The sequence below is a fragment of the Haliaeetus albicilla genome, chromosome 17, assembly GCF_947461875.1.
Source record: "Haliaeetus albicilla chromosome 17, bHalAlb1.1, whole genome shotgun sequence".
Classification (NCBI taxonomy): Eukaryota; Metazoa; Chordata; class Aves; order Accipitriformes; family Accipitridae; genus Haliaeetus; species Haliaeetus albicilla.
In genome coordinates this window covers 22,106,455-22,131,518 of record NC_091499.1, presented here as the reverse complement: position 1 = coordinate 22,131,518, position 25,064 = coordinate 22,106,455, and the positions used below count along the sequence as shown (strand labels likewise).

The window sequence follows — 25,064 nt, the reverse complement described above, 5'->3', positions numbered from 1 at the left end:
TTTTTAAGTTCCCCAAATCTTGGGATGATGCCATTGAATAACTGACAATAAAGTCTCCCATAGAAGATGAGACCTGAATGTTAAATATAAAAAAGGCAAAGAAATCATCTTGACACCCCACGTTTTTCAGTCCTACATGATACAAGCAAACACGTCTTTTGCCTTTCATATCTCAAAAAATTCTCTTTTCAAGCTGTATAAATTTTCCATTCAGAGCTCTTGACAGCCACGTTCCCGTAGCTCATGACAAACTGCTGAGCACTCCCTCTGTGGCACATGGGGATAAGTGAGTGATGCCACTGAAGCCTGGCATATCTCTCAGCAGCAGCTACATGCAAAATTTCCATAATTTTATCTTTGACCCAGTAAAGACTCAATACTTTTGTCATAAAGCACTGGTTTTTCCTTTGTAGGATCTTGATTGTGGTCCCAAATGGAAAGCAGGAGGTACACAGATTTTGGATGGATCTGGTCATTATTATGTGCCAGCTCAAAAGCCCTTGCAAGCAGCCCTGAAAAACGGAAATTCACTGTTACCACCTGCTGTAGACCAAGGGGACTGAAGATAGCAGACCTAAAAAATGCTGCCTTAGTAAATAAGTAACATCTGCCCTGGCCCTTCACATTTACAAAATAATTTACAAACTTTAATTAATCACCACAGCATTTGTGTTATGTTGTAGTAAATACTATTTATAGGTAGCAGTAAATATTTTTCATCCATTTATATGGATGTCAAGTCTGCAGCTGAGAGATTAAATAAGCCAACTAAAGCCACATAGTATGTCCATGTCTGTCCAAGCACAGCTCAGAGTTCCGTCGTTGCCATTTGAGAGCCCAGCACCAGTGGGTTGTGTGTGGTATCACATCCTGAAGCATGCTCACCATTGTTGCTCAGTGATCTCGCCAAGTGTCTGTGCTGGCATCAAGGAACAAAGAAGAGCCTGAGACAGTAACTGGCTGCAACCCAGAGACTCACCTCGGACATCCCCTGAGCAGCGCCTGGGGGCACATCTCCTCTTCCTGGGCAGGTTAAAGACTGTACTGGGTTGGAGTTTATTTTCTTCATAGCAGCTCACCTTGTGCTATGTTTTAGACTTGAGACCAAAACAATACTGGTAACACACTAACGTTTTAGTTATTGCTGAAAAGTGCTTGCACAGCATCAAAGTCTTCTCCGCTTCTCACTCTCCCCCCGCCCAGTGAAGAGACTGGGGGTGCACAAGAGGTTGGGAGGGGACACAACCGGGCAGATGACTCGAACTAACCAGAGATATTCCATGCCATATAATGTGCTCAGCAATACAATGGAGAGGAGGAGGCTTAGGGACATTAGCCATCTTTTGCTCAGGAACTGGCTGGACATACGTCTACCTGTCTCAGGCCAAATCTTGAGAAGCTAAAGACTTCGAGGCAGTTTCTCCACTGCTGTACATCAGTGTAGCTTAACATATTTAACTTGATTTAGGTGAAGACTGGGTCCATCTGCTTTATACCAGCCTGAGAATGATTCTTTTCTTAAGACGCTTTTGGGAGTGCTGACAGGAACCCCTATGCACTTATGATTCAGACTTCAGACATCACTTTCTGGTTCCTCCAGCTCTTGCAGAGGAACCTTCCCAGGACAGGTTTCTCCTCTTATTTATATGGCTTCCTGGGGCTTACAAGGCAATCTAGAAAGAATTCCTCTTACTACATAGATATCTCACTCTAGACTCAGTCTCACTGTACACCTTAAATGAAGAAGGTAAAAATGCACATTATTGCCTCTATGCTTGGGGATGAGTCTCTCAGCAGTATGTCACACAAGTGTGGTCACAACAACTGCTTCCCTTGTACCCTTATCTCACATTTAACCTTTCTGAAATGTCAGGATTCTTTTCTACCCTGAACACATATTTCCTTTAAGTTGCATTATCACCCCCAAACCCATTTACGCTTATTTAAAAACCTATAGCCTTGAAAGTCAAGACACTTGAACTCAAGGCTTTCTTGACTCTTTCCCTCGATCTACCACAGGAGGAGGTACCAACTATTAGAGACAAACACAGGCTAGGTAGTGTCCCTTTCCCTGCCCAAGACAGAATGTGCTGAAAAGGTCTTTCATTCTCATCACCTCTTACATGTGTGTCTCCCCTACTGTTTCCAAAAGTCTACGAAAACTGTCATCAGGGGCTGACTGCTTGAAGGCAAGAGGTGTTCTCCTTATAGTGAATAAGAGTTGAATAAAACATGAATCATCACGAAGAGTTTGCATGAAGAGAGGAAGTATGACTTCAATGAGAAGGTGTAATGATGAAGATGGGTAAAGAGAAGGGTGGTATTGAAATGTGAGGGATTAAGGAACTCTTCACAAGCAGCATCATGGGTGGATGCAAGCGAGGTAAGTTTGCACACATCAAATTCAGCTTTAACACAATTCAGTGGAATAGTTGCATTTGCATACTTAGTCCTCTAAGGCAGAGAAATGAGAAAGGGAGAATGGAGTGATGGGTAGGGCCATGCTCCCACCTGAGGCTGTATCACTGAGCGTGCCTCAGGTCACTGCACTTCTGGGGAAGGTTAGGTATTTTGTCTTCCACTGAATTCAGCAAGTTATAGAACAGGATCCTTAAATTTGGATCAAGAGATTTGTGTTTTATCCAGTCCAATACATTTTTCATACTATTAGGTGCAAAAGGCATAGATCACTGGTCAATATCCTGATTCATGGCAATGAATTCATGGCAATGCATTAAACTTGACACATTCTTCCTCACCATGCTGTGATAAATCCTCCATTAAAACTGGTCTTGCAACACTTACAAAATGTGGACAAAACAAGACTTACCTTCCCCTCTGTTCTTTCTGTGTCACTTTCGGTATCTGTGACTACTTCAAGACCTCAAAAGCATTACTTCCGACTACTGTCGCTGACGCTCGCCTTGCCCACTAACCCAGTTTACCGATGTTGGAGAGGCTCTTGCCATGATTCTTTTCCAGCCCAGACCTACACAAAACTGAACTGACTTGGGTTGTCACATCACAGTTGTGGTCACAAGGCCTGTGAAAGGTTTTGCCTAGAAGAAATTTTGGCAGGATTGCAGGCTTCTCCTGCTAAATAAAAAGATATCATATGAAGTCCTGTTGGTTTTCAAAACCTTTGTTTGTGGCTTGCTGACTGAGCAGTCCTCTTGAGCCAAGTGGAATTACATATGCACGTGAAGTCATCCGGGTATGATGACTACAGAACTGGGATCTTCCTGGTTTCTGGCTAGCACATGCTACTGGTTAGCAAACATTACTCGTGTTTAAATCACTGAAATGGAAGGAATGGCTGTACAATCGGTCAAGCAGCACTTGAAGAGGAAGGAAACATTATACAGTATTTATTTATTTATCTGTCACTCATGGTCTGGTGAGCATAGCAAAGTGCTGCAATTGTTGTTATTGGCAAATCTGGCTTTTACACTAATTTGTAGATGAAGAAAAAGGCAGTTATGTGATTATAGACTGCTTGAATGGGCTTTGTCAGGGACTTTGAAGAATCCTAATTCAAAAACTCTCAATTTCTATTTCGTTCGAGTAAAACTGTCAAACCCCATGTTTCTTGTTCATCTGTCTTGGATCTCCATTTGGGAAACTTTTGAAGCCAGATTTCAGTGGAGTTGCGCCTTAAAAATATTCACATTCTGACATCAGATAGTGCCTTTACTACTCTTCAGTGTCCCCCGTTATCAAATATTTGCATAAAATCAGAGCATGTTTCTAGCTTCCTGACAGATGTCAGTGAATAGCTCTGCATAATTTGCAAACTACTGTTCATGATTAAATATTCCAAAATGCTTATTGCTGTCTTCTATTCAGTAATGATTTATGTATCATTTTATTATATACTTTGACTTGATCTCCAAACACATCAGAGAAAAGTATCTCCCTTCACCCAGTCTGGTAAAAAATAAACAAGGATGATGAACATTAAAAAGGGAAAGGAAAAGAAATGTAAGAAAACAGGACTGTCTAGATTCACAGATCAATTGCTGTGCAACTTAACATACAAGATGATTGCAAGCATTTGTTTAAATTAAATAGTGAAATAGACCATCTGCAGCAGTGGACAACCCAGTCAACCTTCTTGAATTGCTTCCTGATTTGGAGTTCATAAAAATACAAGAAGAATTTATGTTAGTTTTTCAATTTGTAAAACCTTGTTTGTGCACAATGAAGCTAGATTTCAGCTGTTTTTTCTTTTCATGAGCGACTTGGTCTCTTCTTTGAAACAGCATACCAGTACTCCCTTTTTGGAAGGACTGCCTGTGTCTGAGGCATATGTGATTGCATAAATTTAATCAACACCACAGTAAAATCACTTGCTGTCTGATTACATGTTTTATTCCCTTAAACCAGCTCCTGTGAAACAAACCATAACATGTAGAAAATCAAAAGATACATAATTGCTGTCTTATTCTGCTACACATCATTCAGTACCTTACCATATTCTCTGGTAGTTTTAGTGTTTTAGAGAGTTCCTGGTTTTTTAACATATCTCTTAGTTAGTATGACAATGTGCAGGATATTTTCCTTGGCTTATGTCTTTTTTTGTAGAGCTTTTTCTCTTCTTTCCCTCTTTCTTACAAACAGAGGGAACCCGACTTACTTAACTAAGTTCAGCAGAATTGACGTTTCCTTGATCTTGGTTGCCTTCTTTGACTAATACCAAATCATTTAAGCCCTCTTGATTCCTTGTTGCCATTCACGTGGCTGAAAGAATACTGTCCGAATCTGCACATGGAACATCACTATCTGCATTTAAAAAAAAAAGAAAAGATAACAGCCCAGTGATATACACGCAGTATCAGAAAGCAAACAAAATCAGACAGCTGCTGGAGAAAGTTGGTCTAGTGACCTCACAAAGAGTGACTGATGATTCAAATTTATTTTCTGCTATTGCCTGTATAGCTTTAAGCAAATCCCTTAGGGAAGGCTGGTCATCACCATTTATACCTCCACAAGCAGCAATACAGTTACGAATGCATGACTCGCTTCTTTTGGTAGTAAAGACAGCCTGTATAAAGCCAAAGTGATTTTAATCTGTACATTTGTGTAACCCTGCTAATAATACTGCTAGAGTCCTGTAACATAGGCAGTTTTCTACCTACTAAATCATTATATACTGTCTCTCTAGAGGACTTGTAATATTCTGTCTTTCTAGAAGCTTGAACTTGGCAAGCCAGTGTATTTTTCCCATTTCTAAAAACTTTATAATTTTTCCCTAATTTTATGCTGTTCACATATATAGAGTTGCCTGAAATCTGCTGCAGAGGATATACCTTTTAAAAAAATGTAAAAACTATTAACTAAATACTCAAGTTATAATTGTTGCTATTTTTTGCATTTATTTTTGTAACATGTACCTTCTTTTATTACACTCCCTCCTTATTTTACTTCACAACTGGAAAATTAAGCATGTGACATTCCAGGTTATCTGTGCAACAGAATCACAAGCATTGTGCTGTTGCACCAGGCAACATACAATTTATTATGTCACTATAATGACACGCCCGCCCAAGCTATAAAGTCAGAAGTCTGTTCCGCATGCTAGAGTCCATTAGGAAAGATTATCAGGAAAAGTCTGAAGGAGAATTTTGATTTTAGAAACCTGTTAGCAAGATTGGGATTGGGACATAGAGCAAACTGTGGTCACATACCACAGTGACTGACAGCTACGAAAAATCATTTGATACTCACTTTGTCAGTTCAGGACTATTATGGCAATATTTAGTAATTCAATCCTGACTAAGCCATTACCAACTGGTACAGCTCTTCTTTGTTATTTGGTTTTTGTTTAATAAAGCTTTTAATGGGAACCCTCAGGGGCAAGTTGCTTTGGAAAAGGCACACTGGCAAATGCTGAGGGCACGTTTGCAGCAAACTCTTAAGAGAGAAACCTTAAAATAAGGACCCAAGTAAAACTGGGTATTTACAGACCAGACATATGCCGGCTGACCTGCCTAAGTATAGAACACTAGAGGAGCATTCAGATTTGTTTCCTGTATAAGTATCTGGAACTGATGAGGTGATGTTTACACAAATGTGAGTATGAGGTCACTGAGATATTTTTACCAGATATATAGATACATTACTAATTCTTTCCCCAACAGGTCTGAAGAACTACAGAATATATAAAATATTATAATCCTTTTTCAGCCTATGTGCCACTGTGTTTCTCATTATGGAGAAAAAGAGCTAAAAAATCAAACACCTTGCCTTGGTTTTACTTTTTGAGCTTTGGGAACAAAATGAGCAAGAAAGACTATTTTTGCAGAATATTCTTATCCTATCCAAAGATGGAGGAAGAATATAAAGTTGATGACCTTTCTCTTACAATATGACACGTATAAGCTACATTGCCACTTTCACAATGAGATTTTTGACTACAAGTGCCCTTTCCTTCACTGTTGTTTCATCTCTTAGCATAGTGTTTGGCACCTATGAAAGCTTAGCACCATTCTGCTGTACAAGCCAAAACATCTATGCAAAGATGTCAAGTTATGTAGTACAATAGTTGCCTCTCATGTAAGTCAGCAAAGCAAGCAATTTTTGCTCACTTACTTGTATGATGGATGGACACAGAAGATACTGAAAATGAGCAATTGAGGAAACAAATCATTATATGTTGTGAAATTCCCCCAGAAATGTGAAGGCTAGAAGCACCGCCAACACCCTGGGAAGCCATAAGCCAATGCAGAGAATTCTGAATAATTTTTGGAAACTCCAAAAAATCTTAAGAATTCGAAGGCAAATAGAGAGAAGCTGGAGTGGGGAGGCAGGTCAGTATATTCATGAGATATCATTCTTTTCTTTTCAGTTTTAACATTGCTAAAATTAGTTGATTGATGTATAGTCATGCTGGGTTATACGTGAGTAAATGCAGGATAAACCATGTGATGTGATCCCCTCAGATTTCACAAGCAAAGCCTGGCTGAGCCAACAAAACACCCCGAGAGGAGGCGTCCAAGGAACACCTTCATGGAATCTGAAGTCATGCTGGGGAGTCAACTCCAAACGCTTAAATCCTGAGGGGTTGTCTACACTGTGGACTGCTGCGTAGTGTAGAGTTACCTACGTTCACTTCAAACAACCTACCTCAGGGCATGAGGCAGGCTAGCTCTGGCAGTCCAGATCTTTGCACAGGCTGAGGAGTACTCTGCTGAGAAGCAGGTTCCCACTGAGCTCTGTGCTCTCTCAGGTAGACTGCTTCCAATAACTAAAATAGCATGTTCAAAGCTCAGCACTGTACTTGCATGGATACCTGTTTCAGGTCCTAAATGCATGTAGCTTTGACCTTGCTAGACACTTTTCTTGGTAGTGGTGTGCTTAAAGCACAACATCGTAGCCAAACTGCAGGAAAATTAATTACAACACATCTCTCCAGAGGTAGGCAGAAGCTTACTCTAGGGAGCCACACATTAATTGACACAAGAAACTATGATCGCCTGACTCATACTAATGAGGGATGGAGTTTGCTTGCTTAGCCTCCTCTGAGGAGACCGGTCCCAACCCGATAAAATCTGTGCTTCCCGCTTCACAATCTCAGCATCTCAGTCGGCTGCTTCCTGCCGCAGGGCAGCTGGGGTGCCGAGCTGGGCCATGTATCCTGCGTTGCAATTGCAGAGTGTCTTTCCTTGCCTGCTCAGTAGGCTGTGTGGGCTCACAACATGTTTTGAAATCCTGCCTGGAAGGGTGCAAATTTTTGTGATGTCTTGATAAGCAGATGGGGTTTTGGTGTTTTAAGTTCAGAAGGTGACAACTTATAAGAAGGAAAAAAAATGTCAGTAGAAAAGCTGATTGGTAGACTGAACAAACTGATCTAGAGATGCTGATCCTCTATTACAGCTATTTCAGGGCCAGATCCTCAACTAGCGCAAATTAACAAAGCTCCATAGAAACCAGTGGGATGCCACTGATTTACACCAGCTAAGTAGCCAGCCTGAGACGTTACTAATTCTGGGTAATATATCTCATATGACGCTTAGCACCTTCAACATGGTAAGGTATTTAGAAGTGCAGCCACATTTGCTTTTTCCCATTAATATCCTCTTGTTTTTTCTCATATATACTCTGCCCTTTGTCCCTGCCACACAACATATGTGGTAGTAAACAAGAGACTGGCTGACTTACCAGCATAGCTGAAAGATGTACCCCAGAGTGAACACATTCAAAAGAAGTGCTTGATGACAACATATCTTTGTTAAGGGTGAAAAAGTGGCTATTGAACCCTGACTTCTCCACCTCAGCTATGTTGGTTAGCTCAAGGAGATAGTTCCTGTGCAGGGTGTATCTTCCTGATACCTGCTGGCCACCTGGAGCTGGAGGTGCTGTGTTTCAGTTTCTGCACATTGCCAGTAAGAATATAAATAGAACAAATATATATCCGTTTTAATACTCCACTCTGTATTATATATCAGTGGAGATATATCTGTGTTTCCTGTCTAATGAAGCATATGATCTTGCATGGTTTCAGGGTGACTCACCGAGCTTTGCTATTCTGTCAGACACTAAAGGTACTAAAAGCGAGAATTTTGTTCATCCTGCATTTCCACTGCACTAAACTGCTTAAAGCATTGACTGCCTGTCTTTCTTTTTATTTTAATAGATTTTTCAGAGATCTGTGGACTGAAACCTCTGTGTGCAAGAAGCTGTCTTGGGAAATAATACATAAACCTGTTTATTATCTTGTTTTTTATCATTTTTAATACAAAAGCACCGAAAAAAGGCCAGTTCCACATTTGCTGCAATACAATAAGGCTATATAAATAGGAAAGCACCACCCTTCTCCAGGTCACAAAGCAGGATTCATTTTACTAAGTTTTAATCACCCAGATCTTACATGTCCAGCTTAAGCTCCTTGCCTAGGCTGCCTTTACAGTCAATGGAGGGATAAAGGAGGACTGAGTTGCTTTGTGGAGATGTTTATTTCACATCCTTACCTTTACACAATAACATCCCCTGAACATGTCTACAACTCTCCAGTGATTGTCAAACAGCCTAGACAGCCAGCATAAACACAGTGCCTAAGTTTTAGTTGCTTATATCCGTACACCCATACACAAATGTCACCTCTTATAACATCATATCATCTGATTTTTTTTCCTCAGTCCAGGGCAAAGTATTAGCATGACTTTCCTTGCAGTATCATATAGCTCATGTGCGCTCTCTGGAATCACACAGCATTTGTCTAGGGGACAAATAAGAAGTGATCACACCACCAAGTCCGCCTTTTCCTGCAGTGTTGTAACCACTCACTGTTTTGGAAGAAGCCTTTTCTCTGACCTCCACTGGCTTTGGGTCAGCCACTCACTAAGCTAAGTGGGAAAGAGGATTACTGAATTTCAGAAAAATACAAAGGAGACTAGATATAAGGTTTTAAAAATGTCTCTTATCAACACATATGCTTTGGAGAAGCTTCCTTTTGTTCAAGTGATTACCTGAAGTTCAGAGAGGTATGCAGACTAGTTTTTAAAAGGCAGCTGGTTTTAGGAAAATAAACTGATGATTCTTACACGAGGAACAGCAAACCAGTACCACTCAGCGAGCAGAAAGGGCAGACATATAATTAATGGTGAAATCACCAATTCCAGATTTTAATATCAAATCCCCTCAATGCAAAGTTTTGCAGAGAGATTTAAAAAAAAAAAAAAGGTGACACTTTTAGCAAGTAGCTTAATTGCTGAAAAAAGTAAATACACTGAGTCACTGGCTTTGGAAAGAAAAGTGAAAAAAGGAAACATTATAAAATTACGGTTTTATCTTCTGACATTTTTCAAGCAACATCTCCAGCTTAGGGATTTAAAAATGACATTTTTGAGGCCAAATGTGTTTCCTTTTAGTCTTTAGTCTTTTACCCTGGATTTCCTCAGGCTCCCTTCAACTGCTCTGCATCTCCTCTCACCAGAGGAGCCACTTCTAGCAGTAAGAGCGTGGTGCTCCAACACAGCTTCTGAGCAATTATGACATTTTTTCCTTATAGGTCCAAAAGGGATTGTGGGGAGCAGCCCTGATAAGAATAGTCCTCCTGGGTCATAAAGGCAAGGAGCCGCTCCAGCTGCTTAATGCCCAGTTGTCTGATGTCGGCAAAGACGTTTGCCAAAACAAACAGGTGTTTCCATCTGTAAAGGGGCATGCTTGGGACCTGAAAAAATATAGTGCTGTCTTGTATGTGCAAATGTAAAAAGTTATGTCTGAAAATAGATGGACTGGTTATTTTTACAGCAATGCAGGGCCATCCTGTTAGCATGCTGATTCATGACATTTCATTTGCTCTTCTTGAAACTGGGGGAAGAACAGCCTATCTTTCAGTAATGAATGGGTCTCTTGTGATGGGGCCTCTGCTCAGTCAATTCCCATTGGATTCAAAACCCACTGGTGTCTCAGTCCTCTAGCTGGATAGTGCTTCTCTCACTCAAAAAAATGTTGTTAATGCTACTTAATGCCCATGATCAATGTCCTGGGAAAGTCTGTAAGAGCAAGAAGGAAAAACTAAACTGATAGACCCATTCCTGGTCCTGAGTTTGCTTCCTTCCCTTCCAAACCAGCAGTGCCAGGAGCTGCTGGTATTGCTCAGGCATATTTACTGCCACTCAATACCTCCTTTGCAATAACAAAGCCAGTGTCCCTTTTGTCATCTCCATGCTATCCTGTTAGCGTGCTCTCCAGACCATTATCTGTATTAGTTCACCCACACTTGTAACTTGTGTGTCATACTGCACCGGCATTAATGTTCTTGAGAACATCTAATGTTTTCCAGCTCTCCCACCTAGGAAATAGCGCCAACAGCAGGTACAGACCTGCTAAAGGTGTGGCTACCTACAAGCAGGTAAGGCTCAACAGAATTTGGAAGATGTATGATTCCATGTAGGGCTAAGTATCATAGTTATTTTGAGGCCTGTCATTTCACTTTGCTTGACATTTGGCTCTTTCTTTTGGCATCAAGTCTTCTGGTGAGAGCAAGCATTTCTTGGCGGGAGGCTCATGACAGGAGTTTCATGACACACAAAGGCCAATGACCGCGTAACACTTTTGGAAAATGTTGTCCAGGACAATCCATCATGGAACAGTCTTCTGGTTTATTTGTTTTGGCTGTCATCTTCCCACTGCTACTACAAATACAAGAAGTACTTCACTTAGTCCCAGCTAAAAATGAGTGCAAATTTAAAAAAATCTCTTACTTATTAAACAGTGTTTTACAAATCACAGATGAAGACATATTCCATGCCCCAAACTGTTTACAACAGGGTCATAATGGAGCATGCATTTTAGTCTGGAAGCTCAACCAGAACTCAAATTGCCAGTTCTTGCTTAAATCAATAGCACTTCTGGAGCCCACATTTCACTGAACTCCACTGCATGAGATTTACATCACAGGCAGAAAAACTATTGAATTAATTTAAGGCTGGAGAGCTACAGAAAACTGACATGCATGTGTCCCTGATCAGATAATCCAGCAACTTTAAGACATCACCAGGACTCTAGGCCTTCAGTCAAGTAGGCAGAATAACATTTTAATGGGCTTATAAAGACTACTTAAGGAAAGAGGGAGATAACCTACAGGCGAACTATGAACATATGGGGAAATAAGCATGTGCATTATAAAGACATGTAAAGAGCTTATCAAGTGTTTAGTCTTTTAAAATACATTTAAGTGAAAGGATGATACACAGACAAATAAATAAAATTCAAGCTATACTGTTTCCTGATGGGCATTCCCTGTATGAAAATCACCAAATGAGCCTGTGGAGAAGTTAAGGAAGAGTTTCAAGAACTGAAGCATGAAAACATTGAATGGAAGCATGAAAACAGTTGCTTTGTCTTCCCATCCCAATGCTGATCCAGCAGCGGGTCTGTGGCAACAACAGCAGCTAGGCAGAGCCTATGGAAAGGAAAGAATGCGGGGAAGCCACAAGAAGGAACAGAGTAGCTGGTGGAGAAAAGGGTAAGGCTCAGGGAGAGAGCAAAACAGGCTGACTCTGAGAGCTATTGACAAAGCTCTGCCTGCACTGAATTGCCCTGCTTACCACAGTGGGCCAGATTTTACCAACTAGGTTATTATAAACAGGCTTAATGGAGTCTGATTTCAAAAAGTGACCACTGCCAAGAGATTCCCTGAATATAACACGCATTATGGAGTACCGCTATTAAGACTACCCTAAAAGTCCATTATACAACCCCATTTTCTGTAGTAAACTGTTTTTTTTTCAAATTTTAACCATTCAAACTGAAACTTTTCATGGAAGTCTCAATCCATATTTTCCTTTTCAATAACTTGGCCATTTCTAAGAATGCTACTTTTGTCCCTGGCAAACAAATAAAGCAATGGCTTTTTCTCTGTGACCTCTGCTGTGTGGCAGAACCTAAAATTTTGGCAAAATAATCTTTTTTACATTAAGAATATGTATTTGTCATTCCAGTGAAAGTAACCATTTGCCTAGACTGAGCTAGTTAACAGCAGGGGAAGGATCATGCTTAGCTGGCACATGCTAAGCAGAGACTTGCACTGAAACTAAATTCCTTGCATGTCACATCTATGCCAGGCCTGCTCCACCAAAAGGACGACAACCTGTATTCCAGCCTCTTTCCCCAACTCCAACAGCAGAAGGGCAGGCTCATATTTAAAAGTTTCAGCCCTGCTAAAGATTTTAACAGATATTGATGTAATGCCACGAGAATTTCTTAATTCCCTTAGTTTTCATGTCTCTCTTGCCCTTGGAGTTAGGGATCGCAGAGCAAAGGTGTCTAAGCTAGGAAACCACACTAGCTCAGGAGTAGAGGCAAGCAGTCAAATCAGTACAGTCCTGTACAGCCCTCTATCCAGTGGATGTTGTGTTCTGTTGCCATCTTAAAATTAAACATCTAGTCCAAGATGCTGTATCCAAGTCGAATATGGCAAGTCACCTAGATTCCAGCCATCATCAAGGGAGAGAAAGGCAAAAGGTGACCCCTTTCATACTATGACACATGCCTAAAACATAGGAGTTGTCACTCTCTGGAGATGTCTGTTTCTGCTCCTGAGTGAGAAGCCTAGAAGAGTATCTTAGATGAGACTCCTAGCTTCTAGACAGCTGCATTTAGGTGAGGTGAAGTCCATCCAAAACGTAAGCCCTATTAGCTTGGGCATAGTGCCTAATTAATTAGCTGTACTCCTTTCCTGAGCTAATGGCAGTCTTAGATTTGTGCCAGATTGTCTCTTTCCTGAACTCCCTATGCAGATGCCCTTAAAGAAACTAGGAAATTACACTACATGCTTTTCATAATAGCACAAGGGTGCAAAATCAGTTGTTAAAAAAGCATGAAATAATAGGTTATCTTTGGTCCCATCATGTCTTGATAAAGTCTTTAGCCTTGTAATGACATATGATAAAGTCTCTAGTCTTGTAATGACATACAAACATGTCATGCACAGACAGGATTTGACAGAGAGAGAAATCACGATGGGGATAAACTGACATTTGTAAAGCTACACCAAATGATAAAGATAAGCAAAATATTAAATACACCAAATGATAAACAATAAGCAAAATACCAATGCCAGTGAATTGAATATAGGTAGAATCCTGTAGAAAAATCACTATGTAGGTGTGTAATTGAGTACTGTGTCGTTCCTGGAATGGATCAGGGAGTTTTTAGGAAATCAGAAAATATTGATGTATCACAACTGTTTATGAAGCAGGGCAAGTTCCTAGTTCAACAACATTTTGTGAAGGAAAAAAAATCCGAAATCAAAACAAAGCCTTTAGATATTTTAGAAACAACTAGGTTTTCCTTTTTTAGAATGCAAAGTAATGCTTTTAACAGGAAATATTTTTCATTAGAAAATCACACAATGCAAACGGGTTAAATTAAAAAAACCCAAACAACACTCTCTGAAATAAAAGTGAAATATTTCAACTGATAAAAACTTTCTTTTTGCAGATTTTCAGATCACATTGTTTACTAAGACATCACCTTTCGTCAAGATTTAGCCAGTCAGGAATTACTGCAGGATGTGAAAACCTTCTTGTTCTCACCCAGTCAGGATGTTTACTTCCATGTTTAGATGATGTGAATCACAGTTACACAGACAACATCAAATTTAGCATCACCTTTTTTTTTAATTCCTCTCTTCACAACCTTAATAATGTTCTTACATAATTGGGCTTTGTTGTGTCCCATGTCTTAAGTATATCTTCCCTAACATCACCTAGTTCTATTCATTCACAGTGTGCAGAGCAGAGGCATGATGTGACTCCCGGCTGGAGCTATCATAGTTCGGGCTAGGATAAAGGCTGCTTTACTTAGGTACCTAATTTATGCCTCACTTTCAGGCAACTACTAAATCAGTACTCCTAAAGTAAGTGCTTAACTGCCAGGTTTAGCTGATGGAGAGGGAGTAGATGCCTTTGAAATTGGAACAGATTTCCATCTGGAAGCCTTCTAAAGCTCTCCTGGCTGTACAAGGAACTTAAGCATTTACTTTAGCGGAACAGGGTCATGAAGTATCAAAAATTTAGATGCAAGCTGGATACCTCTGTGAGACAGGCTCAATTGCAACCTCATAGAGGTCTTTTTGCTTGGTAATCTTGTATGTGCTTTACCTAATGCATTGTACCTAATGGCACCTAATGAATCTTTACAAGTTCATTATGAGAGGTAAATCATTGCTGTTCCCATTTTATAGGCAGAGAATTTGAGGCAGTGACAAAGGCAATGAAAAGAACTGCTGAATCCCACTTTGTTCGTGGGGAAGAAGCCATGGGGACAGCAGGTGCTGGCCCCGACTCACCTTCAAAACCTTGGCTGATGACTCCAGTTGCTGTCTCTTTGTCTTCAAGGTAGTGGATGAAGGACAGCGGAGAGCGTCTTACCTCTTGCAGTTTGTTCTGAATATAAGAGAAAGTAGGTCTGTTGCGAGGTTCTTGGGCCCAGCATCTTGTCATTAAATCACATCTGGAAAAAAAATTGTTAAAATGCAAACATTAAAGATAACAGAATCATTAATCTCAACCATTAAATCATCTGAGAAGCAAGTTTGGCCCAGATTTTCAACTTCCGAAAACTTTGTATGTAGTACAAAGATTATCATCAGCTGCTGAGGGAAGGAAAAGCAGATTAAAGATCAGTTGTCAGGAATACTCATTATGAATGCTTTTAATTTTTCAAAGATGGATATTTATGAGATTGGGAGCAGCTATAACATTAAAAAAAAAGACACATTTGCCATTAACATCTGTTGTCACCAAAGAAGTCATCAATATTTTCTAAGAAAGCAGACAAGGAGGTAATTGTCTCACAGAAGAAAAAGGATGTTTAAAACCAGAAATGAACCTGAAGCTATCAGCTCATTTAACCCTCCTTCAACTGATGCTACCTCAAATTTAGGGGAAGTTCAAGGCAAACTCTCCAGCACAGAGAGGGTTAATTTAGACTTCTGCCTCCAGACCAAAACAAATAGGAGTAAGTTTTCCCATCAAAGGCAAAAATGGTATGAGTTTCCTCTGGGTGCAGGGATCCTAGTCCACCTTGCACAACACTATCTGTACTATTCAGTGGAAAACCGCCCCTCCTGTTTGTCTAAAGGATAGGGCTGATTTGTATTGCTTACTCAAGGTGAGTCCAGGCTACACAAAACCAAATCCTACAAAAGCCAGGGGGAGCCAGGCTGAAAACCAAAACACAGCCAGCACCTGGACATGCTAAGTGTTGGGAGTGGGGAGAGGTCTTAGAGTCTCAAAACCGGAGAGCAGCGTTTGAGCAGCCAGTGAAAGGCTGGTTCAGAAAGCTGCTACTGGAATGTGGAATATTCACCTCTAAGCCCTAGGTTCAAATCCTCCCCTGACAAACAGCCTCCCAGACCTGCTGCTATGTGATACCACGTGTTACTGAGTTATGTGAAATGAATTGGCTTGCTCAGATCCTCACTTACCCATCTTAAAAAGGAGATTGCTGTCCTTCACCACAATTGAGTATTTTACAAAACCCTTGGTGACAGGTAAGAGAAATCTCTTGACTTCTGATTTTTCTATGATATTTTTCATTAAAATATTGGCCTTGGGTGAGAAACATGAGTAGAAACTAGAACCACTTTTCATCGACCTGTATCATGTGGTTGTGGAGCTGGACAGAGTGATTCTGGTTTTTTTTTTCAAAAGAATCCGGTGAAATCTTGAAAATCCATTTTAAGAATCTAAAAAGTGGTAGTGATTTCCTAATGCTCTGAATCACTTAATCTGCTTACTTTCAGGTGTACTGGTTATTGACGACACTGGAAATATAGAAGGAAAAGTACTGAATAAGACTCAAGATGAGGTGAAATAACTCCTGCTGCCAGCAAAGTGTCTGTCACATTGAATTCCAAAGCTAGCATTGGATGCTGGAAGCCAAACAATCTACTTTCTGGTCATGCTGGTTGGTAGGATATCCAAGAAAAAAAGGTGAGTTCAGGTGCTGTGCTCCACCAGGTTAGCACTTGGGCTCTCATAAGCAGAGCCTTGTGCAAGGTGTAGCAATGAAGTAAAAGAGGTGACTGTGTACACTGCTCTTCTAATGGAAAGGAAGGAACAGCCAGCCATAGGCCAACAGAGGGAGAAATAAATGGAAAATGATACATAAGACATAGAATCATAGAATGGTTTGGGTTGGAAAGGACCTTCAGAGATCATCTAGTCCAACCCCCCTGCCATGGCCAGGGACACCTTTCACTGGACCAGGTTGCTCAAAGCCCCATCCAACCTGGCCTTGAACACTGCCAGGGATGGGGCATCCACAGCCTCTCTGGGCAACCTGTTCCAATGTCTCACAACTCTCACAGTGAAGAACTTCTTCCTTATATACAACCTAAATCTACCCTCTTTTCATTTATGAAACAAGAACACAACAAATGTGGATTCTGAATATTTTTGTATTTCTAAGACCAATCTCTGTCTTTCTAAATAACTGATTTTTATTGGACAATCTGCTTTATAAAGCCATTCAGTTTTGTTATTGAGTGGGGATATTCACTGCTGCCAAAACATTCAGAACTGGAATTTTCTCGTTTTAATTATATTCCATATTTTTATTTCCTAAATCAAATTACTTGCTGGTTGGCTTAAAATATTAATACCAGGTAGAACTGATATTGTTCACAAAGTATTTAATTCAGAGAGGCTTTAGGTTTCTAATGACAAAAATTTTCATGCTGTCTCAGAATATATCTGCAAATTTTGCATAGATAGCTATTTGTGGCATGTTGTGGCATATTTCAAGGCATGTTGTGACATCCAAAGTTTTAAGTCACATGGCATAAACTTTCACTACCCCAGAAATGCATCAGCATGAGACCAGTAAAGAGGGTGAGCGCCAGGTTAATATGCCAAGATGTACATGAATGACAGCTTGAGCACATTCCTGTATTTTTTTGGAGCCAAATATGGGCTAGTAAATAGTGCGTCGCTTCAGTATGAGGAGGAGACTCAGAGGATTCCCCTACTTCATGAGGATAGCCTTTCAAGAAGAGATGAAAGATATCAGATCCAAACACAACATCAGCTAAAGGTTTATGTTAGGTTTAAGAACTAGCCTGTACACCTAGATGTACACCTACACTTCACAACTGTGTTTTATCTGGGTGGGGCAACTGGTAACCATATGTACAACAGATCTGCATACATGGGGCAAATAAGAATTCGAGAGCCTGGAAAACCAAAGAATTAATATTCAGTATCTAATATTTGAGGCTGAAAGTGAACAACTCCTGAAATGCTCTTTAGTGCACAGAAGCTACAGGGCATTACCAATTTTCTCTCACACGAGATGGAAAATATAATCGATGTAGGGATTTTCTTAGAAAAGGACAAAATTTGTGAGAATGAAGAAGACCTCCTGCTTTCATTTGATGCATTCTTGAGCAAGCCCTTCTTCTCTCCCACCCTCCAAATCCTTCCACGGCGGTGTTCCCAGAGCCAAATAGGAAAAGCTCTTAGTTACCAAAGTAAAGTTTCTTCATCAAACTCAGCTGTGTAACTTTGCATGGGAGTGAGCATTTGGTGAAACCGCAGCTGCAAGTCAGCAAGTGGCACCACGCTTGTACAAATTCTCCTGACTGTAACCCACAGCCTTAGAGGATCTATCTTAAATTATCTCAGTTCAGTCAAACCTTGGCATGCTCTTGCATGCAAGCCTTGTACCTGGGTGTGGCTGTGCCACATGTGGATCTCTGACTGCAAAAGTAGTGCCATTCATACATCTAATTCATATTTCAATAAATGTGGCTCATTTATAGATTCCCAACCCCCTTTTCCAATTATTTACCAAGCTTTACCTACCCACACTTCTTTGGGGGAAAGCAGGTGATTACTCCCTGGAGCAACATCTTGTGGAGGCGAGGGGGAGAATTTCTCCCCCCTGCCAAAAAAACCAATCCCACTTCCTTTGTGCTTTTACACCCCAAGGTTTCTGTGTCAGCCCTACTTGCCCTTGCAGTGTGAGCCTTCCACAGATTCCTAAACACTTCTCAGCTGAAGTAGTTTGGCCTTTGAACTCTCTTCCTATCAGTGATGTTTTGTTTTGTCAAATGACAATGAGCAAGCCAAAGTGCCGAGGAGACAATTACTGACTGCTGATGTCCTGATGCAGGTTCAAAACCACAAGGAGGGAAGCAGGAATGTCAAGAATCCCAGCATGCCATTAATGACCTAGCAAAGTAGCAAAAAGCTATTTACGCTACTGACAGAAGCTGCATGCAGGTGCTGAGTGTTCACCAAATGAGATAAAAGATGGTACAAGACTCTAAGAGCTCATTCAGCCCCTTGGCTTTCAAAAACTACATTACTGCTATTAGGCCCTGATCCTACAAGTTACAACAGGCAGACCAGTGTTTAAGCCCAGGTGCTATGCTAAATTTAAGATCTGGGACCTTAAAAATTACTTCAAGCAAAGTTTTCTTGATTCCTCTGAAGATCTGGTCACTCATTTTAAAGGCAACTTATGAGCCTTTGTGTGAGCTTGAATATCAAACTAGTACATGGATATACCTTACCTCCTATGCTTTTTTATTCACAGGACAGCTGTCAGGAATTTTTTGAGGAAACCTTTTTCAGCAGAAAATATTGAAACGGAAATTGCTTTGGGCTCTCATTTGTTCTGTGACTTCCAGTTTTCACTCTGTTCTAAAAAAGAAAATATCCTAATCTCTTCAATTCTTCAGTTCCACTAAGTGCTAAAGCTTACCTTTTTCTATTGCTAATATGGTGTTTCAGCTACACCTACATAATGATAAATAATCATCCCCTCTGGAACTCAGAGCATGGTAATTGATGCGAGATCTATCACAGATATCTGGGCTTGCCAATCACAGAATTATTCTCAAGCCATTTCCTCAGCCCCATGAGTACGAACCGTGCACTTTTAAGTAGCCTCTCCTTTCATTTGTAGGACCAGCTGTCAAGTGCATTGTGTGACTGCTTATGCAGAGTGGGTGATATAGGAATTGAGACATGAAATTAGACAATACTGAGTGATCGCTGGGCTCAGGTTCAACTTCCTCCTTTATATACCTCTGGCCAGTATGGGTTTGATCCACTACATGTAATCATTTTATTCTTTTAATTGCAAGAATTTTGCAATTAAACCTGAATTTTGTGCTCAAGAGACAAATGGAAATTGAAAGCTTTGTTTATCCAGCTCAGCTAAAGACTAACCAGAAGTGCAGACTTCCCTTTTGCTGTACTGCTTCAGCTTTTCTTATTGGCTTTTGTAAGAGTTATATCTGCAAAGAGAGCATGGTTTGTTTTCCACGTATGTTCTAATATTAGCCTAATTCCTGCAGCTACCATTAAGAAAGCCAGTTATATCTGCTATCGCAGGCACATGGTGTACAGGGCCCAGTAAATTCTTTCTTAAATCCATTTTAACTTTTAACCAATACCATCAGGCACTCTCAGCCTGTTATCACATTACTACCAGATTCATGCCCAAGACTGACTTTATATTGTCTCTGAAAACCTGTTTAAAAGACCAATATCCACCATTCAACTTCAACACTTAAATTCTTACTCACAGGCTGCACTACTGGATGAATTAGTAGCAGGTTGGGAGCTACAAGTGCTAGCTGTTTTAGCTGAAAAAAAATAGAGGATGTTGAACTCTGCATGGGCATAAGTAACATTCAAAATGACAGCTACCTCACAGTAAGCCTCTTGCTTCTTATAAATATTATCAACAACATTTAAGCAAAATTAACTTACAGGTCATCAGGACAATTGTTTGGAGATTCCAGCCTTCCTCCTGATTGTACATGGTGTAAAATTTCTGTATTGGAGAAACCTGGATATGGTTGTTGACCCGAAGTTAATGTTTCCCACATTAAGACTCCAAAGGCCCTAAGAAACACCAACAAAAAAATGTAATTACCATAGTCATCATGAACAATGTCCCTATCAACAGTTAAAATGTCTCTAACCTAAGAATAAGACTCAGAAAAATTAGGAGTAAGAGTTTAAATTTTTTGTGAAACAATTCATATGTCCTAAAGCCAGCCTCTGGAATAGCTAAAATAAATGTGAAGAACTGACACACTTTCCCAGACTCACCGAGATGCAGCTTAGAAGACACTGAGCACCCACAGCTTTCCTGGACAACACTGTCTGGTTGAGTATGTCCTCACTTAAACAAGTGTTTAGAAATCTCTAGAGGTGTCACTGGAAATGGAGAGATACAAGTTCTCCTAAGCACCACTCACAAAGCAATCACCACTTCATTTGGTTTGGCACAGAGCACTAAATGACTTGCTTAGATAAATGTAAGAGTGGCAGTCAAATGGATGGGCTGCACGGGCTGAGGACTTGGACAAGATTGGTGGGCTATAGCCCACCGTGAGTACCTATGGCTAATGAAATCCAAACTTGTGTGAATCTCAGGTTTAACGGATCTGGTTTTGTTTGCTTTTTTCCATGCCTCCTGACAGCAGGCCTCTGCTTCTTCACCATAAATTCAAACCCACCCAAATACACGCTTTAAGTAAACTTCCACAGCAAAGTATTATGACCTTCCCCTGATGATGCTGAGAAATTTGGGCTTCAGAATAAAAAAGTCATCAGAAGAGGGTGAAACAGTAAGGGGAAAGTATTTGGCTGTAGGAAGGAAATGCCAACTAACCTAATGGAAAACAAAATGGAACAGCATGCAGGCAGTCAATTCACTGCCCAATCAAGGAAAAAACACATTGCGGGCCTAGTACAAAATTTTTTCATTGAGTGATACTAGTTCTTTCCAGCCAGAATCCAAAGGTAGAGCTCAAAGCATTAAGAAATATATCCATGCAGGTACTGTCGTGGTGCCAAACTTTTCACTAGCTCATTAAAATATCGCTTAGGAGGAAATCTGCCTTAGCCTAAAAATTATTAGAGATGGCAATATGCAACCTTATCATTCCTCCTGTAAACCAGTATTTTCTTGCTGTGGGATTTAGTATGATTATTCCCACAGCTGTGTGGCTGCTATAACTCACCAGACATCAAAGCAGTTTGTAAAGACACCATCAATGAGGCTTTTAGGAGCCATCCATCTGACAGGGAGTAGGCCTTCTCCTCTTTTCCTGTAATAATAAGTTTTATAGCTATCTCTGGCAAGTCCAAAATCACCAATCTTTACTACCCAGGAAGAGCTCTCATATTCCTTCTCAGACACAAGGCAGTTGCGAGCAGCCAGCTCCCTGCTTTGTAAGGCAGAAACAAGAGGATGGAGTTAGCACTGCAGAGTAACTCAGGTCAGAAGGGACCTCTGGAGGTCATCTGTTTCAACCAAAGGGTTCAGAGCAGTGCTGACCTCGAGGCCAGATCAAGTGGCTTAGGCCCTCATCCAGTTAAGTTTTGCATATCTTCAAGGCTGGAGATGACACAGCCCGTCTGGACAACCTGTTCCAGTGATTGATCCTGCACGTTGTGAACAATATTATCTAATTTCCCTTGCTGTAACTTGTGCCTCTTGCTTCTCATCTCTTCCCTGTGCACTTCTGAGAAAAGTCTGGCTCTGTGTCCTCTATAGCTACCCATTAGGCAGATGAAGACAGTAAATGGATCTCCCCACTTGCCCTTCTCACACAATATGATTCTTGCCTGGGGTGCAATGAGTCCTGAATTCAGATCTTAGAGTAGCCCACCATTTTGTGAGAGAACTGTAGGTGTTTTTTAGCAGAAAAGCTTAACATTAGATTTTACTCCAGTGCTCTCGCCTTCCCTGTTACATTGTGACATCTTTCTAGGCATTTTTTCCCAGGGAAGATAATTAGGCTTGATATTGTGGATAAACCTTGGAAGACTAAGGAAATAAGTTCTCTACCTGTGCATAAAATACATTTTCTCTAAATAGACACAGCCTTTGCAAATACCCAAACTTATATCCAAGAGGCCAGTCACTGTCAGTAAGGGACTCTGGAGCTACAAGAAACAAAGACAGAAGTTACCCATGTCTTCCAGCTTTACAAACACAGAATGACAACCTCCCTATGCAAAGATAGTATTGTTTCCTCATTTGAAATGCATAGGATTTTTCCAAAACTTGCAAAGCACAGGTGCAAAATCTCTGTATGTCAATAGAGTGAATGCTAATTACCGGCAGGGTAATCTGCCAAATCACTGCACTGCAAGGCAGGTGAACACATCCTGTTCTTTGATTTGGGGCTAAGAATATCCTGGGACTTTCAGAATTGTTTCGTCACTACAGTGGAAGAAATGGGACCCTGAAAATCTCCTCCCACTACCAGATCAGGTTGTTTGCTGCTGTATTTATTGGTGTAATATATTATTCTAGTAGAATACATGTATATACATTTCAGTAGAATTCAATACTGACTGTGGATTTGATCTGATCATGTAAATGAACTAGACAATTGCTATAATGCTATAAAATTTCAGTGTCAAATCCTTTTGACCTACAATCCTATCATCCATATTCTTTCTCCATGCTAACTATGGAAAAAATAATTAATTAATTAAAGAAGTTTATTCTTTCCTCCTCTTTCCTTCTAAAGAATTTGAGGACACAGGCACAGGGACAGAGTATTTTCTTATATGCCTGGACTATACCTAGCACATTAAAGATACTGCTGCTACTGAAAGACAAAAAAAACCCCACAACCCTATGCAGCCTAATAGATCAGATACATGACCACCATTATTTATGATCACTTTTCAAAGGACTGTTCACGGTATTCATAGAGAGAAATTCAGCAGACTTCTCACAACTGAAAACACAGTTTTGGTCAGTGGTCTAATGACATTCAATCCTCTTCACAGCAACCCTGAATGCAAGGTCAGCATGCAACACTGAGGTTACAGGGCATTAGGGAAAAGCCAGGCCAGACCTTGCAGGTACAGAAACAGCTGAACATCAGCATGGCCTTTGAGAAATGGAAAAACTGAGAAGCTGTGGGCAGCTACAGGTTAAAAATATAAGTCTCATGGTCTTTACCCTACCTTTTGCTTTCTGGCTCCTCATAAATAGCTAAGTAGATGCCCTCCTTCCATCAGCGCCAGTACAAGGTACTGAGGTTCATTTAACAGGCACACGCCAAGTAACTTCAGAATGTGGGGCTGATCAAATTTACTAAAGAGAAGGAAACAACTGTAAGCTTACATATGAGAAATCCAGCTGGTTGATAGCTTTTAAAGTGCATATAGCTGCAAGCAATGAATGAGCAGTTTGGCCTTTACAATCCTGCCTCTACCAACAACATGATTTAGCAACTTACAGGGCCTGGATCTGCTCAGTCATGGGGAGAGTTCAGGGACATCCTTTCAAAACACAGGCTTACACTTCTACTTTGATAGGCACTCTAATGCATGCATGTGTATTAAAAGCACACTTCATCATATTTCCAGGAAGCAAAGAAAGGTAGCCAAATGTCAATCTCCTCTAGGAATAACATGAATTGCCACCTGTACATTAAAGGTATCTCTGTGATTTTAATAGAGTATTTTTACTACTATACTCACAGTAGAACTGCTGATTCAGAGAAATGCACAGAGAAAGGTAAAAGCACAAGGTGCAACATGATATTGTCACAATTCAGAGGCGAACTGTTTCTCACAGTACATTTTCAAGAGAAACAAAATACACACGAGGAATACTTGCAGATATGCTATTAATTGCCTGTGTGTGTCCAAAAAGATAGGGATTACCACAGAGCAATATGCTATTAATTGCCTGTGTGTGTACAAAAAGATAGGGATTACCACAGAGCAATCAGTACTCTCAGATCTAGCACTTTTCAAAGAATGAAGAATATTTATTGCCTCTGTCAGTGCCCGTGTTTTTACAATCACATTTCTTTGTGAGAAAATGGTTTTCTCTTCACACTGCTGTGTGAAAGGACTTGCACCAGCAGTCAGAGAAACTTGACTCTATTGGGGGAACTGGTGGTGTCCAAAATGCTGTCAAATGCACTAGTGTAAACAAACAAATAAAACAGAGGGCCATTTTCCTTCTAAACTCTTTCAGTTCACATAATCTTATGTGTGGGCAAAGAGTCCAGCAGAAGTGTGGTTTTGAATTTGACAGTTCCCCCTTGCCCGTAGCACATACCTCTCAATCAGACACACTTTGGCACTCTCAAGAACAAAAAGAGGAGAAGGAGCACCTGGCACTTCCCTTACAGCTCATGCAGCCTTTTCTCCACTGACCTGTCATTCCTTACTTCCCAAATGATGGGATACTCTCAAGAATTTGCTACATGTATTAGTACACAAATGACTTATCAATAACCAATATCAGACGACTTTTTGAAATACAAGCAACCGAATTTCCCCATTGCTGCACACCAATAATAGAAGAAAGAAATAGTCTTTGCTTAACTGGGACAGTATGCATAACATTACAATCCAAATTTTAATGAACATCCAAAAAGGCAAGCAAAATAAAAGTTGCATTTAAATACCTAACATCAAGGTTTGTAAACAATCTGGTCCACTTATTTTTCCTTTCTGCACTTGGTTTCATTTATGAGACCTTACAGATGAACATCAAGAAAAATCATTAAGCTCTCCATGAGGGAACAAAACCATTCTATTTTCATG

At 40.4% G+C, this 25,064-nt stretch overlaps 1 long non-coding RNA gene and 1 pseudogene across 1 annotated transcript in view; both read right to left on the bottom strand.

Moving 5' to 3' along the window:
* Positions 1-25,064, bottom strand: part of LOC138689581 (uncharacterized) — a 113,832-nt gene that overhangs the window by 68,875 nt on the left and 19,893 nt on the right. The window lies entirely within an intron of this gene.
* LOC104323325 (proto-oncogene tyrosine-protein kinase ROS-like) overlaps positions 4,346-25,064 on the bottom strand; it is a 31,297-nt pseudogene continuing 10,578 nt past the window's right edge.